Here is a 14,863-nt window from a genome sequence, read left to right as displayed (position 1 = left end):
ACACAGTCATCTATGGAGTGTTTTCTTAATGTAGCCAATCGCCAAAAGTGGAAGGGCATAGCACAGAAAACGTGAAACATCGTTGCAACCACGACCACTCTGCCAAGAGTTACCGATTAAGAAGAAGGATATTACATCGACGAGTTTTAAAATAGCGGAATCACACCCAGTTGATGGACACAGCAGCGCATTGTAGGACGTTTTCCATTTCCTGCATGCCTTGAAAAATGTTGCTCTGTTTTTAGGCGATGAGTTTCCACTCACCATCAGGTGGATTAGTATATGCCGTGTCCGTCAATTTATCATCATCATTAACAATCTATATGTCACTCACTGTTAAGCGCGAGTCTCCTCTCAGAATGAGAGGGATTAGGCTAATAGTCCACCACGCTGGCCCTATGCGGATTAACGGACTTCACACACAGAGAATTAAGAAAATTCTCAGGTATGCAGGTTTCCTCACGATGTTATCCTTCACCGTTTGAGATACGTGATATTTAATTTCTTAAATGAACATAACTGAAAAGATGCCGGATTTGCATTTACGCCCACCGAATCGAAGGTAGAAGTCATTATTTTTTCTATAGTCTTTTAAAGTTTACCACATTAGTAAATGAACTATCTGTGTCTATTTGCATTTACGCCCACAGAATCGAAGGTAGAAGTCATTATTTTTTCTATAGTCTTTTAAAGTTTACCACATTAGTAAATGTACTATCTGTGTCTATTTGCATTTACGCCCACCGAATCGAAGGTAGAAGTCATTATTTTTTCTATAGTCTTTTAAAGTTTACCACATTAGTAAATGTACTATCTGTGTCTATTTGCATTTACGCCCACCGAATCGAAGGTAGAAGTCATTATTTTTTCCATAGTCTTTTAAAGTTTACCACATTAGTAAATGTACTATCTGTGTCTATTTGCATTTACGCCCACCGAATCGAAGGTAGAAGTCATTATTTTTTCCATAGTCTTTTAAAGTTTACCACATTAGTAAATGTACTATCTGTGTCTATTTGCATTTACGCCCACCGAATCGAAGGTAGAAGTCATTATTTTTTCTATAGTCTTTTAAAGTTTACCACATTAGTAAATGAACTATCTGTGTCTATTTGCATTTACGCCCACCGAATCGAAGGTAGAAGTCATTATTTTTTCTATAGTCTTTTAAAGTTTACCACATTAGTAAATGTACTATCTGTGTCTATTTGCATTTACGCCAACCGAATCGAAGGTAGAAGTCATTATTTTTTCTATAGTCTTTTAAAGTTTACCACATTAGTAAATGTACTATCTGTGTCTATTTGCATTTACGCCCACCGAATCGAAGGTAGAAGTCATTATTTTTTCTATAGTCTTTTAAAGTTTACCACATTAGTAAATGTACTATCTGTGTCTATTTGCATTTACGCCAACCGAATCGAAGGTAGAAGTCATTATTTTTTCTATAGTCTTTTAAAGTTTACCACATTAGTAAATGAACTATCTGTGTCTATTTGCATTTGCTCGTCAAACTGAGATTTCTACGCAAAATAATTTCATTAATGACCTCATTGGCCCCACGTTAAAGGGCTAGGACTCAACACTTATAACAAACAAGGTCGTATTTCAGCTCGTTGGATTTTGTCGCACCCAGCAATCAACACAGTACCTACGAGTATTTAGGTACGACAAATTCGAGAGGAAAAAAGCATAATGTTTTATGACAAATGTTATATTTAATTACTCAGAATTTTATGAAGGAATGGAAAACCCAACCTTCTTTTACCTCTAAAAGTTTTGCACAGATAAAAATGAGTTTTCCTTTTAATTTTATTGCAGCACAACTTAAAAATAATATTTAATAAAAATACGGAAGCGCTCATGGACAACTGTAAAAATAAACGTGTAATATACACGTGATAGATAATTCCATCACGTTTTTTTTAAACACGAACACATGTGTGTGTGTTCATGTGTGTGAAAGCCATGCATTATCTTTATAGTAACAACAATAACAAAATATAATAAAATGTAGTTCTCAGGCATTGACCTCAATATGAACTGGGTCAAGTATTTACCAAAAGAGTCTGAATCGATCTAGATTTTAGATAATATTTATATCGGGCTAGAGGTCAACCGGTACGTAAGTACGTACCTAGTTACCTGTGTTTTCATTATAGATAATCTAGTTCCTCCATCACCATTTTAGCACAGAATAACATTGTAAAATGTGGCATCCTTTTGTTGTCGACAAGGCAAAAGTGAATCTTCTAGACAAGCGCTTAGACAGACATCATTGCTTTCCATCCAGCAGTCATGATTGTAGTCAAGCACAAGTCCAAGATAAAAAAAAACAGCTAGTTAGTTTAATAGGTTAGTCTACTGGGTAGACCGAGGACAGCCAAGCACCAAGCAGTGCAGGGAGCCGCTGGAGGCTGGCGGCTCGACACCGTTGTGTTTAGAAGTCCATGTAGCACCTGCAGGACATAGGTCTTTTGTAGGGACTTCCGAACATCACGATCCTGAGCCGCCTGCATCCAGCGAATCCCTGCGACTCGCTTGATGTCGTCAGTCCACCTGGTGGGGGGTCTACCAACACTGCGCTTTGTATTGCGGGGTCGCCATTCCAGCACCTTGAGACCCCAACGTCCATCGCCTCTTCGAACTATGTGCCCCGCCCATTGCCACTTCAGCTTCGCGACTCGTTGAGCTATGTCGGTGACTTTGGTTCCTCATTTATGATTTATGGAAGCATATACCTAGAGGATCTTAAATAAATTCTCGCAGATTTGTAATTGTTGCATGGAATTCATATTCCGCCCAAAATATGAAAGACACTGCTCTCTAATGATAGACAATAGTTTTAGTAAAATCTTAATATATAAATGCGAAAGGTTATTCATCACCAAATCTCAGAAACCGCTTGACGTACAAAGATGAAATTTAGCAGGGAGGTAGTTTATAGATAGTAGAGATCGGATTTGCGAGAGGGTCGGATTAAGGAGGTCTAAGGGTGCACGAAGTCGCGGGTGTCCGCTAATGTCATATAATAGTGTTATATAATGTTCCACCTGAACCTTGAACTTTAATTAGAACATTTGTTTTGTCAAAAAACGGCAATAATTTTTCAAGATCTTAATTTTTTTTAAAGAACATTTGCAATAACTTTTAAATATGACCAATATTCCTAATCTCTCCAACTAGCGGGAAAACACTGTTTTAGGAGTATGTGCAAAATTGGAGTCCTGAGGTGCTGGAATGGTGACGCCGCACTAGAAAGCGGTATTGGTCGACCCACCAGGTGGACTACCCTGAAGTGGACGTCCATTGGCTAATATGATGATGATGAATGTACAAAATAAACCCATCAAATATAATGATAACATATACGTGTAAATAACTCAAAAGTAGCACGGAAATAAGAGTCATAGGTGTCAAAGAATTAGCATATCGGCGCATATGATAATAATAGATGAGTCAGAGTTATCATAACATACGTGGCTGCTCGGCGAGCTGGCGTTTATCAATTCTTGGATTTGGAAAATTACCGCCATTTCTATCTGCCTTATCTTATTTAAGAATAAGAATATGTGTTACAAATTAAAGAAATAAAGGAAACAAACATTTAAATTTAGATTATATTATTCTTTTTATTATTATTATTATTATTATTATAGCTTTATTTCTACTTAACAATTTTATAATACATAATATGTTAATAATAAATTTTAAAGTATTTCTGTTAATTTGTTATGTGGCCCCCTATGGGTAAAAGCCTCCTCCATCTTTTTACATTTTTCCCTATCTTTGGCCATATTCATCCAGTTATTTCCTGCTGTTTTTATTGTCATCGACCCATCTCTTTTTCTGACTTCCTACATTTCTTTTGTCAATTGGGCCCCGCCATTTAGTTGTTTCCTCAATTGCAGTATGTAAATTTAATTATTTATATGTATTTGTTGAAGGAAACATAAATTAATTTATTTAAGTTTAATATAAACGTGCAATAAAAGGCGTATACGCCACTTTTCAGTTTGCATTTTAAGAAATTAAATATCATTCTGTCTCCAACGGTGAAAGAAAAACATCGTGAGGGTAAACCTGCATACCTGAAAATATTAGCCTAAAACCTCTCATTCCGAGAGGAAACTCGTTCTAAACAGTGAATGATAATCCCCCTTGATAAAATACAAAATCTTGCGCAATTTATTGAGTGACGTTGTATGTTTCCCCAAAAGACACTGTCACTGATTCGATCACTAATCAATATAACATTCATATCACGCAAAGATAAATTTCCCGTATTACCGCGTGATATGACAAGCGTCATAGATATGACGTAGTAAAACGCGGAAGATGTGTGATTCACTACAAAAACGCCGGCGCAAGCGCAAATCCACTCCATAATGAGTAGTTTATATATGCTGATGTATGCCGATACTTGATAGCCAATACCGTTGTGGAGTCTCAATCATAATGGGCCTTTATCTTGTCTACAGTTATTTAAAACGAGCTGTGCCTGCAGTTTTACCCACGTTCATTTTATTCCCATAGGAATTTTGGTATAAAATTATATTTCTAATGTAACTCTGTATTTATTTCTGATGCATGTATGTATGGTTTGTCAGATTTTTGAGGTCTGTTTGAATTTGGATGGGAGAAAGTTGTACAGACTTGAGCGTTTGATAGTAAACAGTTGTCAAAGAGCGCGTTGGTGGCTCCTTGACTTGGTAGCTAATTATGGGCCTCATAAGGCGGCTCAGAATCACTCAGCGGGCGATGGAGCGAGCTAAGCTTGGAGTATCTCTGCGTGATCGAATCAGAGAACTAAATTCACAGACATAGCTCAACGAGGCTTAAAGATGAAGTGGCAATGGGCTAGGTAGCGAATAGCCGATGGAGGTTGGGATATCAAGGTGCTGGCGCAGTGCTGGTGTATCCCAACTGTGACTGATGACATGAAGCGGGTCACAGCAAGCCGCTGAATCCATGCGCCTCAAAACGGTGGTTTTTGGGAATTCTTACAAGATGCCTATATCCAGCAGTCCAGCAGTCCACGACCATCGGCTGATAAAAATGACGATGACGTTGGTGTGTAAAACTAAAGGAACGTATTTTAACGAAACAAACCGTCAGTTTTACACACAAACGCGGGTCATCACTCATCTTACCACTATCCAAGGTCAAACGGACTCCCGGAATAGATTGACTAGGCGTACCACGGAGAAACTAAAGGTACCTACCTACTTAGGTACAGTGCGATGCATTTATGACGTCTAAAAATAAGCTGCGGATGTCGCTACGCACAATTCGTACAAATTGTGATACCGCTGATACCTAAAATCTTGTATGTTCCGAAACGTAATGTTTGCACTACTTAGCGATGTATTATGTCCGGGAGAGAGGTAACTTAGCAACGATTCATGAGTCTACTAAAAGACAGGCGGTATCTAAAGGCTATACGATTTTTCATTCGGATCTTTTCTCGTATTTGTGTTGATTTTTTTCACATTCTACGGATTTCCCGTCTTACTTTACACGTGTTCGAACAATTAATGATTTCATTATATGCTACACAGGAACATTATGTTTAAACAATTAATCGTCGATGGTGACTCAACTCAATATAGTTGATTTTCCACATCCGTGTGAAATTCTTGAATAATGTAATTACACACGTCACAATGAGGCTTATGATATTTCCTGCAAGACAAGCAAACTAAATATTTATAAGTTACACATTTACTCGTATAACTAGGTAAATGCAAATACGATTTACTACGTTGCAATTAGGAAATAAGCAATATACCTAGTACCAAAGAAAACACATGTATCTACAAGTAGTATGCTAGTATGTAGAACAAACTGAAAATTGAGCTGAGAAAAGAAACTTAGTCTCTAATGGTTTCTGTAGTTTTTACGATTACCCCTTGTTAAGATAGAACAGCTATCTCAACAGTGGGTAATCATTATATGAAAACAATTTTCATATACGAGTACGAGTATGTCATTCATTGACCTCTTATAATAAATTTCAAAACATTTTTAATAGGAGATCGATGATGTCATTGTAGTAATTTTGAGACTATATAAAAAAGAGGATTTTTTTGTGACCTTAGACATTGAATTTATACGGAAACATAGACCTTTTGAAACTTTTGAGATGAACTTTTAGCTAATCCAAGTCCACTTTGACGAAGATATTTTAATAATTAATAACAACCTAAAATAAACTAATTTGATCTTTATTAACAACCTACTAAAATAAACATCAAATCTCCTATGAAATGTCATCGATCTACTGTATGATATCCACAAAGGGTAACAGTAGGCACCAGATGACATTTGTGACATAGAATCTCAATTTCGTATATGTCAACTAACATAAGTCAGAGTTAGTGAATTAGCCTGCAGAACACAGGTGTTTTCTTGTTAAGAACATTACAGGTTCTATGATTGAATAAACATGTAATTTATTTTTCCTTAAAGAATCGACTAATAACTTCTACTGAAACAATGTTTGTGGTTAGATAATGTGATGCAATTATTTTGTATCTAATTAATAATATTAATCAACTGTTATGTTATAAACGCGCAAGTCCATTCTCTGCATCACCCATAATTCACTCGTAAAAACCTTCTGTATCAACCAACTTATTGGTGCCTATCACGAATATTTCATTTTTTGGGTTTAAAATTTTCTCTCTATCTCTCTTAATCTCTTATACGTTATACCTACCTTAATCTTAATATTAATCTTTGAACCGTGATAGCCCAGTGGATATGATATTTGCCTTCGATTCGGAAGGCTAATCCTGTCCGGGGCTTGCACTTTCAACATTTCAGTTATGTCCACTAGAAGAAAATTAAATGTCACATGCTTCAAACGCAAACCGTGAAGGAGGAATCGTAATTTTCTTAATTTCCTACGTGTTGAGTGTGCCAATCCAAACTGGACCAGCATGGGAGAATATTAGTATAATCCCCTTTCATTCTAAGAGGAGATTCGTGCTCAACAATGAACCCAATATGGGTTGTTTATGATGATAATAATGTACTTATCTTTAATAGACGATGATTTAAAAGATGTTGAAATATGACGCCACAGGATGTACTCGTAGGTCAAGTACAATTAAGTAGACAAGTTATACGTGGTTATATGTTGAGAAATCCCCCAAAGAAAACCCCACATAACCCTTATCAGAAACAGGGGAAAACGTTTAGATTCTAAATAAAATAATATTAAACACTTGTCAATTAACAAATACTCGTATCTACAATAATTAAGTTTGATAATAATAATTTATATCAAATATAGTTTCACTTTTCAAAACTTTACGTCATTTTAATAATACGTATAATTCTATACGCGCCGTATTAGGGATTAAATTTAAAAAGCTAAACCGATTTTCACGAGAATGAAAATAATGATTTTAAGGAATAGGAAAACTGCGATTTATCTTGGAAATACTTCGACTGGGAAAGACTATTAGAAATCAGTATAATATCGCATTTTGATCGCAAGTGGAGCCACAGGTAGCTACTAGTATAAAATAATATAAATCTAAACAAATTCCTCTCAAACTGAAAGCGAAGTAGTTTTCCTTGAATATTTAGGCTCGACTTATATTGGACTGACCTTACTTTGGATGCAATACCTACCGATGCACTGTACGAAATTTTATACCTATAGCGGCCTGCACTGACGGAGAATTGCAACTGAATTGCCCAATGTTTGTGTCAATTGTCCGTTATTATTAATTTGATCAATTCAATTATATATTTACAGTTTCTCAGATCATGTTCCTACCGTGGGCACAGTTTTTTTTTAATTAGCATCACAGTTAGGTAACCTATTCGTTGAATGGGATTATATATATCTTTACTCTGATTATACCTACTCTGTCAAAGGAGAAGTCCGAGATTGAGCCCACTGTTCAGACCGATACAGAAATGAAAATTGTACTAAAAATCTTGTATTTTTTACTAGATTACTCCATTTGAATCTTAGACAAAATAATATTGGCCAACAGGGAAAATAAGCAGATATATACTGATCTTGCTTTACAGATGCGTATAATTAACTGAGACCGTTTGACTTGGGTTGTCAGCTGTCTTTGAAAATGCGCGCTTTCTTAGAATGTAAACGTCAATGTCATTGGATACGTTTACAGTAAATTTATTTTATCTTTGTGGACAGTTTTCTAGAAATTTTGACAAAATGTGTCAAATCCCTAGAAACTCAGATAATGTAATGAATTTTATGTCAAAAGTATCCGATCAAGTTACGCAAATGCACCTTTAACCAGTAATTTAGCTGAGTTAGCCAACGTAGTTTTATTTTATAAATTTGCCTCATGAGATTTATGCCCAATTCAGCTTTTTATCGTTCGAATTTTAAGGGCCCGTAAACAATAGATCCAGAGATTACCCCTTTACCACAAACTTAACCTTAAAAAAATATTAGTATAGACAGATATAGATAAGATACCCCAAAGATAAATAACCCTTTTACCGTTTTGAAAATTTAAAATTACTCATATTTTGGGAATTCATCACAAAACAAAACGAATAACTCCGAACAAAGCAACCCATCATCTCTCCATGACTCACTGAATATATGGAAAGGATACCTCATACCACAAGGATAGGTCAGACTGTTATTACAATTGCCATTGAAAAGCGAACTTAAAGGCGCAAAAAATGAAGTTCAAATTCAGTTAATATTCATTCAAAAGCATTATGCTCACACATTTACTTATTAGGGCATTGCTGCTTTCCTGTTCAAATCTAATTAAATAAAGCCTTGGCCGTGATCAATTTACAGTGAAGGTGATCTCAATATTTGCTTTCAGCAATCACAAACGTAAAAACTTATGATTTTGATGCTTTTTTCGTTATTGGCGACGGGTAGAGTATTGCAAACACTTCCCTACTTATTTTTTGGATTCCCAGCTCGGGTTGATTCTTCAAATTGGTGTACGTCTGGTCTGGGCTTCGCGCCCCAGAGACAACATCAGAGGCCAGATTAGAGAGTTGCCAAAGGATGCCTAGGTTTTTTTTCACATTATGGCTTTGCAATACATTTAGTCAGTCATCAAGTAATCATTTATAACAAATAATTTGCCCTGTTAGGGCGAAAGTCAAATATAGTCCTTAATCCATCATTGGCAGTCAGTCAGTCCTAGTAAAGTCATGTAATGCTTTAGGAAGGCGACGGTAATCTCACCAAAGACTTGTACATATGTATTTTGTGCCGAAACTTTTAATAAAATCTACTGAAAACAAAAATTGGTCACTTAAAACACTCTTGTGCAATCTCCACTACTTATGGACCTTTACAGAACTACATAATATCTAATCTATACTAATATTATAAAGCTGAAGAGTTTGTTTGTTTAATTGAACGCGCTCATCTCAGGAACTAATGGTCCGATTTATAAAAAACTTTCAGTGTTAGATAGCCCATTTATCGAGGAAGGCTATATTTTATCCCCGTGTTCCTACGGGAACGGGAACCACGCGGGTAAAACCGCGCGGCGTCTTCTAGTTTTAAATAAAATGCATTCTACTTTATGCAATAAAACTCTAAAATGCAGCAATTAAATGAAAATTGGAATTACTACAATTTTGACCCAATTGCCAAAGGTTGCATAGGTACCTACTTAAAATATTTTTTATTGTCTATGCCTGGGTAGTTACAATTCATTATTTATTAAATTAAACAATGGACAGTTAGGATTAGAGCCTTGACTCATTCAACACTTCCGTTTCCGTCTTGTAGTGGACACTTATAACCATAGAGTACGTCGATTGATTATAACTCTTATTTGCATAGTAGTAAAAATTAAATTGCAAAACTTACGTACTTGTCAAAATTTCATGTTTAATTTAATTTTTATTCTAAACAATATATGATGTGCATCCTTAGACCTGCATCCGAAGTGAATCATCATTGCCTTTTCTCTTCGTTGAAAAATGATTACACACCACTATCCTACTCTTATGAAATAGGTAACTAGATACCTACTCGTAACTTACTTATATTCCTCATAAATTAGAACACTGTAATGTGACTGTAATCTGTCTGTGATGTGTAATCTAAAAATGTATTAATTTGTTTTTATTAACATTTATTTCGTAACAATTTAACGTTATTCCTTTTATACAATGATGAAAAGGTCGTTGCTTCCATACGAAAAAGTGATCTTATGTGGAAGTTTCGGTTTCGGTTTCGGTTTTGTCCGTAAAAACTAGTTTACTAAACGTTACTCACTAGTTACGTTACTATACTTTTATTATTTTGAGGTTTAAATCTTAATCCATTTTTACAAATATGGCCTTTTTTGTTTACATCGGTAGTTGAAATTTTTTAGTGTTTCATTTAATCTAACTAACTTAGTTTAAATCTGGAGTAAGATTTTTTATTATTATTTACATGATGATGTAATCTAATATGCTACAAAGTAGGTATGTACTAATTATGTACGTAACAATAACAATCAAGATAATCCTATAAGGTAGGTACTATATAAAGCCACCTTACGTAACTCTGTTAGGATAACTTTAATTTAATTATTAACGTCGGGTCGTAACACAAAGAGCTACCGAACCACGTTCACGTAACCGTAAGGTATTTATAGACCAAAGTATCGAGGCATTCGTTTCGTACTTGATATCCCATGGTAACTGAACTGCAAACAAATAAACAATTCTCATTGTTACTCAATAAACAGCAAATGGGAACCCATACAATTTATTTCAAAAGAAACTATCATTCATTATCAGTCAATGGACGTTGACTGCTGGATAAAGGCCTTATGTATGAACTTCCAATTACCATGGCCGCCGGCGTCCAACGGCTCCCTGCAACCCGTTGGATATCGTCGGTCCACGCATAGTGGAGGATCGACCAAAACTTTAAATTCTAAAATGACCAACACTTTGCTTTCTGGTGCGGGTTCGCCATTCTAGCACCTTAGGACACCAACGTCCATCAGCTCTACGAAATATGCCTCGCCCATTGCCAATTTATTGCATAAGAAACTCTCACTCTCTCTCTAAGAAATCTTGGCATCTTCTCGGACCAAGGCGCGTTTGGAACCCTCGTAACTTTAATTTTAAGTTTTCGAATAATTATTATCACCATTATCTTAAGTTTAATACTATTACCTGACGTTTCGAAAGAGCTTGTAAACTAAGCCTATTTGAAATAAATGAATTTTGACTTTTTTTTTCTTGTATGGACTACCACTGCCTCGAGTCACCAGCATCCAACGACTCCCTGCAACCCGATGGATGTTGGTCCACCTAGTGGGAGTCGACCAACACTGCGTTTTCCGGTGCGGGGTCGCCATTCTAGCACCTTGGGACACCAAGGTCCATCCGCTCTTCGAACTGTTCGAATGTGCCCCGCCCATTGCAACTTCAGCTTCATAACTTGCTAAATCATCCTCTACAAATATCGAATTAGAAATAAATTATATTTATTTTATTGCTTTTTTAACCGACTTCCAAAAAGGAGGAGGTTCTACGTTCGGCTGTATGTATGTTTTTTTTTTTTTTTATGTATGTCCAGCGATAATTCCATCATTTGTGGACCGATTTTGAAAATTCTTTTTTTGTTTTGAAGGGTTTGATTCCAGGGTGGTCCCATTTTTTTCATGTCAGGATCTGATGATGGCATCCTGGAGAAATCGAGAGGAACTTTCAAAAATTGTAGGGACGGCTAGTGCGTTTGTTAGTGTTTCCATAAGGTATTTTAAACCACTACAATTTTATGAAGGTCTGGAGTTGGTCTGATGATGGAGCTGATACACAGACGATGGAACTCGTCAACGATTTACAGCAGGTACCTTTTGTTTGGACTTGATTTATTTGTATTGATGAGAACTTTCCACCTAGATGGGTTGTGACTGTATTAAGGGTCTGATGATGAAGACAAAGGACAGTGAAGAGAACTCCTCGACGGTTTACAGTAGCTACCTTGTGTTTGGACTTGATAAATTTGTATTGATGAGAACTTTCCACCTAGATGGGTTGTGACTGTATTAGAGGTCTGGTGATGAAGACGAAGAATAGTTAAGGGAACTCCTCGACGATTCACAGTAGCTACCTTGTGTTTTGACTTGATAATTTTGTATTGATGAGAACTTTCCACCTGGATAGGTTGTGACTGTATTAAAGGTCTGTTGATGAAGATGAAGGAGAGTTAAGGGAACTCCTTGACGGTTCACAGTAGCTACCTTGTGTTTGGACTTGATAAATTTTATATTGATGAGAACTTTCCACCCATATGGATTGTGACTGCATAGGGGGTCTGGTGATGAAGACGGAGGACAGTCACCTTTCACGTTTTTCTGAATATTCATATTACGTGTGGATAAAGGGGGAGTGAAATTTTGTACATGAGTTAAGGTAGTATTTTTAAAATTGGGATTGTAGGACTTAGATACTTATCATAAGAAAATAACGTTTCAACTAATTGCTCATTAATTTTTGTTCACACTCAGTTAGGTGTGCTAACACTAAAAATTAAAAAATAAAAATTTTAATAAAAAAAATTCAACCGACTTCCAACTCTAAAATTAACCTAAACTAAAAAGCAAAAAATAACATCTTACCTATGTGCTACCTTCTGATCAGTTTGAAGGCGGTGCCAATCCAGTGTCATATTTTAATTAAAGCCGTTTCTGAAAGAACCACAGAAATTGTGTAATTTAAATGGCTTGAATTAAAACATCACTGGCTTGGCACCGCCTTCAAACTGATCAGAAGGTAGCACATAGGTAAGATGTTATTTTTTGCTTTTTAGTTTAGGTTAATTTTAGAGTTGGAAGTCGGTTGAATTTTTTTTATTAAAATTTTTCTTTAATTGTATATTTGCTGTCGACTCCGACAGCCGTAGCCACTGAATGAAGCCCTAAAGCTCGATAAAGAAGAGAAGGTAGCATAATAAATGAAAGACTTTCATACCAACTTGTGAGAGCCAATAAGGGCGTCACTTATGACTCGGACGGTGACCTAAAAGACAATAGCTCATTATAGTAGCTCATAATAGCTCGTAGCACCTCATCACGAACCTATATCGGACAAGGAGTATTCCATTTTTGTACAATTTGTACGTGTAATGCCTACTCTAGTTAAATACCTTTTGTACGCCACTACAGTCCAGGTGACATAGGAAACCAGGGATTTCGTCTTCGCCAGCTACGCTGTGATTTAAATGTGTCCTATTGTTTTTCTTTTTTTCTACTCACTTACTTTTTAGAATAGAATTTACGAGCTCGCGTCAAATTTTGCTTATCACAAATCTCTGAGGAACACGGATTTTTCCGGAACATACAAAATAGTCACAAATATATTATAATGATAATAAATTACATATTCCTAAATTGACCCAAGTAATAATGCGCATAACGCGACTGCGCCGGTGAGGTCATCAACCTTCACTCAATTTCCTCTATAGTGTGTAGGTACCTACCTATTGAATCAATTTTATTTTGGAAACTACTGACTATATAATATATATAGGTAACTACTAGGTAGGTATGTATCTATAGCGAATGACTCATCTTTAATGACTAAACAAAAATAACCTAGTAGCTATTCCACGATTTGTTTTAAAAGTGATAATAGTTTTTTTTAGATACTCATTTGGATATCTAGGAGTAGGTATAGCTATATAATGGTTTTTTACGCTCTACCACAAAATAATTTACTTTGATAATACTAAATAATACGCAGATACCTAGGTACTTACCTATCTCAATCCATCATCATTCATACCATCATCTCAAAGTGTCACCAGAGAAAAAACACAAATAATACACCTACTACATCAACTCATATGTGAAAGAAATTAATGAGTATGTTTTTTAATTTAACGGTTAAAAAATGTATATGTATAAGTAGGTATAGTATTTTTTTCCTTACATGGCAAAAAAGGTAAACAAAGATCCGTCGTCACGACATTCACATATTTCTCACAAACCGTCCGTTTAAACTAAATCATTTATATACACATCACTTCATTTAACGCGCACACCGCGAATTACATAAAAACTGCTTGTAATTAACTAATAAATCACATTTATTTCACTAAAAACGAAATCACAACAAGTTTTATTTCTACAGATTAACGAAAATGTTGCGACTTTGACATTTCGTAATGCTAGATTGTCTATGAATTGAAGAGACGGGAAAGATACATGAAATTATAACTTGTCGATAATTATGTACATATTTTTTAATTTTAATATTTGTGTCCTTTGTGGCTTATAAATAACAATTTAAAAATTAAAAATTTCCATTATAAATTGCCACTGACTTTATTTCAAAAATATTCGTATGCGGAAATAATGTCGCTACTATATCCAACAAAATGAAATGAAATGTTAATGTTTTTTAACTTTTGTAACTTTTGCATCTTTTGTAATTTTTAAAAATGTAAACTGTAAAATTTTTGTAATTTATGTACTTGGAAATAAAGGCTATATTATTATTATTATTATTATTATTACTATATCCAACATTTTCATGTATTTCATGATTCACTTCTTCTCCTTCGTGTATATATTCTTAAAATGATATTTAATTTCCTAAAATGCACACAACTGAAAAGTTGGAAAACGAAACGAATATGGAACGTATTCGTTTTTTAAGATGACGTAAAGTAACGGATATTTTAGTTTAGTTATTTCAGATATAACGATACCTACTTGATATCGTTACGATGCCCGCGGTTAACTTCTCAACCCTACTGATTGTCTTTGGTTCATAGTCAGCCATTATTGTTGTTTAAAATTGACATCTAAGAAAATTTCAAGTATACCTACCTACTACATTTTTAAAACAAATGTGACAACCATATCTGAAACTT

At 35.2% G+C, this 14,863-nt stretch overlaps 1 protein-coding gene across 1 annotated transcript in view; it reads left to right on the top strand.

The window, feature by feature from the left end:
- Positions 1–5,179: 5,179 nt before the first annotated feature.
- The window catches only part of LOC112053876 (eukaryotic translation initiation factor 3 subunit H), a 158,405-nt gene continuing 148,721 nt past the window's right edge, over positions 5,180–14,863 (top strand). The window contains exon 1 of the mRNA XM_024093468.2: positions 5,180–5,190. The gene's annotated coding sequence lies outside the window, so the exon portion shown is untranslated. The remainder of the gene's footprint in view (positions 5,191–14,863) is intronic.

This window comes from Bicyclus anynana, chromosome 3 (assembly GCF_947172395.1).
Source record: "Bicyclus anynana chromosome 3, ilBicAnyn1.1, whole genome shotgun sequence".
In the NCBI taxonomy this organism is placed as follows: domain Eukaryota; kingdom Metazoa; phylum Arthropoda; class Insecta; order Lepidoptera; family Nymphalidae; genus Bicyclus; species Bicyclus anynana.
Note: the sequence above shows the minus strand (reverse complement) of the source record. Positions and strands in the feature narration are given on the sequence as shown.